At 47.3% G+C, this 6,022-nt stretch overlaps 1 long non-coding RNA gene across 1 annotated transcript; it reads right to left on the reverse strand.

The window, feature by feature from the left end:
• Positions 1 to 3,071: 3,071 nt before the first annotated feature.
• Positions 3,072 to 5,751, reverse strand: LOC140637618 (uncharacterized). The gene is made up of 3 exons (XR_012034687.1): positions 5,372 to 5,751; positions 5,028 to 5,173; positions 3,072 to 3,175 (listed from the first exon to the last, which is right to left on the reverse strand). It is a non-coding gene; the product is annotated as an uncharacterized lncRNA (long non-coding RNA).
• Between the last annotated feature and the right edge of the window lie 271 nt (positions 5,752 to 6,022).

Genomic DNA, 6,022 nt, shown 5'->3' on the forward strand with positions numbered 1-6,022 from the left:
GAATAATTGAGAAAAATTCATTTTAATAAATGCCTAGAAAAAGCACTTGGCAAAATTCATCATCCATTCATGAGAAAGACTCTCTGCAAACTAAGAAAAAGATAAAACTTCCTCAAAATGACAAAGGGCATCTACAAAAACCTACAATGAACATCAAACTTAGTGGTGAAACACGGAATCCTTTCCTCCTAAAACTGGGAGCAGGACAAGGACGTTCACTTTCATACTTCTAGTCAACATTGTACTGATGGTCCTAGCCACCACAATAAGGCATGAAAAAGAAATAGAATGAATTCAGACTGGAAAGAAATAAAATCACAAAATTAATAACAGAAAGGTCCCCGATGCCCTTTACCCAGTTTCTCCCAAAGCTGACATCTTACATAATATCAAAATCAGGAAACCGGCATTAGTACAATGTCAGTAAACTGATTTTTTTGACAAGAATGTGCCAAGGCAATTCAATGGGGAAGCCTGCCTGCCTTCCTTCCTTCCTTCCTTCCTTCCTTCCTTCCTTCCTTCCTTCCTTCGTCTTTTTTTCTAGAGAGGAAGAGAGAGGAAGGGGAAGGGCTGAAGGAGAGAGAATCTTAAGCAGACTCCATGCCCAGCATAGAGCCCAACATGGGGCTCTATCTCATGACTCTGAGATCATGACCTGAGCTGAAATCAAGAGCTGGACGTTCAACTGACTAAGCCACCCAGGAGCCCCAGGAAACAGTCTTTTCAATAAATGGTGCTGGATCAACTGGATATCAGTATAGAAAGAATGAACTTTAAACAAAAAATTAATTCAAAATGGATCTCAGACCTGAAAATAAAAGCTAAACTAAAAAGGCTAAGAGAAAATCTTGGGGTTAACAAAAATTCCTTAGGACGCAAAGATTTCTTAGGACTTAAAGTAAAAGAAAAAAAAAAGGTAAAATGGACTTAATAAAAAATTTCATCTTTTGCTCTTCAAAGATACAACCAAGAAAATGAAAATGCTTAATTTGCTAGATGCAGGGAGCCCTTTCACAATGTATACGTACATATATCAGACCACTGTGATATATACTCCACCATACAATTTTATATGTTAATCATTCTTCAGTAAAGCTGAAAAAAAAAAGCCAATGAACAGGCCACCCATAAACTGCAAGAAATATTCCCAGTACTCATATCTGACAGAGGAATAGTGTCCAGAACACTTAAAAATCTCTTTACTCTCCTGGTGTGTCTGAGTGGCTCAGTTGGTTGAGCATCCGACTATTGATCTCAGCCCAGATCATGATCTCAGAGTTGTGAGTTCACGCCCTGCAGTGAGCTACTTAAAAACAAACAAACAAACAAACTCTCCCAAACTTCTTTGCTTTCCCAATAATAAAGAATAAACCATCTGCTTAGAAACTGAGCAAACCTTAACAGGTCCATGGGCCATTTTCAGAGTGATGGAAATGCTTTGAAATTTAGTGGTGATGCTTGTACAACATAGTGAACACACTGAAAGCCACTGAAGGGCACACTTAAAATAGTGAATTTTGTTATGTGAAGTATATCTCAACTTTTTTTTTTAAAGATTTACCTATTTATTTGAGAGAGAGAGAATCCCCAGGCTGAGCATGGAGCCTGACCCTGGGCCTGATCCCAGGACCCCAAGACCATGACCTGAGCTGAAACCAAGAGCTGGCCATCCAACCTAATGAGCCACCCAGGTACCCAAGTATATCTCAACTTTTAAAAAATGCTCTAAAAATGGACAAAAGACTTGAATGACCCCTCAAAAGAAGATATGTGAGTGGATAATACACATTTTAAATTTCTTCTTTTTATAAGATGCTTAAGAGTACTAATCATTAATGCTAGGGACATGCCAATTAAAACCACAAGTACCTTACCACACCCACTGCAACGACTCAGATTGTTTTTTAAAGTCCAATGCCAAGTGTTGAGGAAGTGGTGGGGTCCCCAGAACCCTTCAACACTCCCAGTAGGAGTGTAAAGTGGTACAAAAACTTTAGAAACAGTCTGATCATTTCTTAAAATATGAAATATTCACCTACCTGTGACCTGCAATTCCACTACTAGGTATTTACATAAGCGATATGAAAACAATCCACAAAAAGATTTGTACACACATGTTCAGAGCAGTATTCATAATAGCTAAAAAGTAGAAACAGCCCAAGTGTCCATCTATTGAGGAATGGATACACACACTGTGATATAGCTATTCTACAGAATTCAATACTGCAATGACAAGGAAAGAAGAGCTGTTGGACAAGGAACATGGTTGGGTCTCCGTGACATGTGCTGATCAAAAGAAAACAGTACACTCGGCATGGTTGTAGTTATACAAAGTTCTGGCACAAGCAACAGAAATCAGGTCAGTAGTTGCCTGGAGCATTGTGGTTATGTTCGGGGAACTGACTATAAAGGAGAATGAGGGAACTTTCTGGAAGGATGCAATGTTCTATATTTTGATTGTGAGAGTGGTTATGTGGATGTGTGCATCTGTCAAAATTCATCTGACTGTAGACTTAAACCTATGCATTTTAATTATAATTATATATACGATTATAATAATATAATTTTATATATACATGTGTATATATATAATTTACACATCAATAAACTTGACTAAATAAATGTAATTTATACCTCAGTAAACTTGGCTAAATACATTAGAAACGGCATGGGATCTGGAATCAAACTACCTGGGTGTGACTGCTTCATCCTGGCTCTCTGTTTAAAAGCTGTATGACCCCAGAAAAGTTACATACCCTTTCTAAGACTCAGTTTCCTCATCTGGAAAGTGGGGATACCACTCAGACGCAGGAGGGGTATACTCCTGGATGTGTCCAGGTGTCTGGTGCATATTAAGAACAGCTCTGTGCTGGGGCACCTGGGTAGCTCAGTGGTTGAGCCTCTGCCTTTGGCTCAGGGCGTAATGCTGGAGTCCTGGGATTGAGTCCCACATTGGGGTCCCCGCAGGGAGCCTGCTTCTCCCTCTGCCTATGTCTCTGCCTCTCTCTCTGCGTCTCTCATGAATTAATAAATAAAATCTTAAAAAAAAAAAAAAAGAGCTGTGTGCTTACCATGTTCCAGGCGCTATGCTGAGCAGTCTGGAAGGGCAGCAGATTGGATGGGAAGAAACACGCATGCCAGGCTTCTGGTTCCTTTTCCCTCTTGAGCTCTGGGGCTAGAGATGGAGTGGGGGAGCTATTAGTTGGCTGGGGCTGTTGCAACAAATTACAGCAGATCATGTTCCCTATACAACAGAAATGTATTTCTCACAGCTCTGGAAGCTAGAAGTCCGAGATCATGGTGCTGGTGGGTTGGATTCCTCCCGGGGTCTCTCCCTTTGGCTTACAAAGGCAACTTCTCCCTCTGCCTCCACTTCCCCTCTCCTCTGGGCACATGCATCCCTGTGTCTCTTGCTCTTCTTATCTTGTAAGGACTCCAGTAAGATTGGATTTAGGACCCACCGAACAGCCTCATTTTGAATTGACGTCTCTCTCACTTTTTTAAAAGTAGGCTCCATGCCCAACATGGGGCTTGAACTCACAAACCCAACATCTATGACTGTGCCAGCCAGGCCCCCCTGAATTAACATCTAAGATTCTTTCACTAAATGCAGTCACATTCTGAGGTTCTGAGGGTTAGGGCTTCAACATATGAATGAGGAGTTGGGGGACAGAGAGGAGGGGTGTGGCAGGGGCAGAGTGGGGACATAATTCAGGCGGTTAACAGGGGATGAACCCAGATTTGACTCATCTTGGACAAAAATATCCAGGAACCGGGCTTTATCCTTGACTAACTGAGACACAGCTCAGAACAATCAACCAGAAAGACCAGTGAGCTATTTTATCATTTTCCAGCTGCTTGAGGTAGGATGATACACTTAAAAGTCTCTGAACTTGGCAGCGCTGCCGCCACGCCTCCAAGGGGAGACAGTCTTACTTCACAGGGCTGTTGGGAGCAGCATAGCCTGACACCATTAACATGGGAAGAACTAGATCAGGCCATGTCTGGGCCATGGACCAACACACAGCTGTTAAAATGATAGGGTAATTATCTTAAAATAGAAAGTTAAAAAAAAATGATCAAAAAGACCTGCAGATACCGTGGACCTGTAACTGAAGGACCCAAGCAAATCCCAAGGCAGGGCTGGGTCTCCTGCATCACAGTCACCTGTGGCTTCTCACCGACTTGTTCTGAAGGGAGACTCAGGCACTGGTATTTAAAAACAAATTAGCTAAAAGCAGACAAAGGTTTTTCTCCTATGCAGCCCAGGGCGGAGAGCCACTGATGATAATAACAAGAGCAGGTATTTTGTCTTTATTCTATAGCAGATGCTCTTCTGAGCGCTCTGTGTAACAAACTCATCGAATCCGCACAACTGCCCCATTTCACAGATGAGGAAAGTGAAGTTTGTTTCTGTCCACACAGCTGGAGGATGAGCTGAACCCAAGGGGAGTGTGGTTCCAAAAATAAGCAGAATTCTATGAGGTGCCTGGAGGCAGGAGAGGAACAGAACTTAGGAATTTCCAGTGTGAGTCTGTCGGGAGAGGCTCCCAAATCTCATTATCAGCCAGGTTTTGAAACCCAGAGGGCAGTGGTTCCCAACTCCCTGATTTAAAAAGCTTCCCTTGGGTGAATTCTCTAAAGACAGAGATTCCTGAATGTCTTTGCTGGAGACTGATTCCCCGGGGCCTGGGGAGGGCCCCGGAATGCACGTAGTTAGCCAGGGTCCCGGCAGGACGGGCTTCAGCGGCCTGTGGTCCATCTGCTGGTGAACCACACTTGGTTCGAGGCTTGGCTGCTGACAGCTTGAAAGGGTTGATAATTTTATCTCTGACTTCATGTTTGCAGGTGATAGCACACTATGTGGGCACGTGTGTGTGTGTGTGTGTGTGTGTGTGTGAGTCTCGGTGTCCCTGCCATAGCACCTCCCATCACCTCTTTGCCTCCCTGTGGCCAGATCCTGTGGTCCCCAGCTCGGCTGGGGGCCCCCTCCCTGCTCCTGCATGGTGACCATGTCTGCCCCTCACCTGTAGTCCTGATTCTGCCCCTGGGTGTGTCTGCCCTCACTCCTGCCCTGCCAGCATCCGGGGTGGCAGGAGAGCACAGGGTGCGACACCAGCAGAGTTGCATGCAAGCCTGTACTCTCCAGGGTAGATGAACTCAAAGCGGTGAACTTGGGAGAAAGGCAGTAAATGAGGGTGGGCTCAAGAAGCAGAGGAGGGGGGTGCAGGGGTGTGAGCGGGCTCACCCCGGTGGGAGGCTGTGCTCTCAACCCTTAGTCTTACCTTGGGAACATCTAGCAAACTGGGAAACACTGATACCCAGACCCCTCCCTGCCCAGTGTATTTGGCCTGGGGTGGGGCCCACATACTTCTCCTTTAGGGGGGGTTTCCTGTGAGTCCCAGTGACCCACCAAGGGTCAGGGACTGCGGGTATGTCTGTGGGTTTCCACCGGTGGTCTAGGGGCTCCGGGGCACCTGTGCTCTTGCACTGGACTTCCAGAGCTGGAAGCGCCCTCACATGTGCGCAGGGCTACTCCGGCTGCTGTGACACAAGAAGGAAGGGATGCTTCGAGGAGGGGCAGGGCCCTGTCCCCCTCCCCGCCCGGCGCCCTCCCTGCGGGCTCCCGGGGTTTCGTGACACCAGGCCTGGCTCCCAAATCCAGGGGTCCCCCTGCTTTGCTTTGTCCGCGGGGGGCCGGGGAGGGGGATGGTTGGTGCCACCAGGGGCTCAGGTGCTCCGATTGCGGAGGGGACCGGCACCGCGCGCGGCCAACGCTAGGTGGCGCGCGACAGCCGGGCCTGCCCTGCTCCCGGGAGGATCAGGGGTCCGGGGTGCTGGGGTCCCGGGTCCGCTGCTGGCAGCACAGCCGCGCCCCTTCCGCAGGACCGTCGGGCGGACTGGGTGCAGTAAGGCCTGGAGACCTGGCGCCGCCCTCCCCGCGCTCCCTCCTGCCCCCCCGCGAGGCCGGCGCGCGGGCTCAGGGCAGGGGCTCCTCTCCGGCCGCGGGTCTGCAGGCTCC

The sequence above is a fragment of the Canis lupus genome, chromosome 8 (assembly GCF_048164855.1).
Source record: "Canis lupus baileyi chromosome 8, mCanLup2.hap1, whole genome shotgun sequence".
In the NCBI taxonomy this organism is placed as follows: Eukaryota; Metazoa; Chordata; class Mammalia; order Carnivora; family Canidae; genus Canis; species Canis lupus.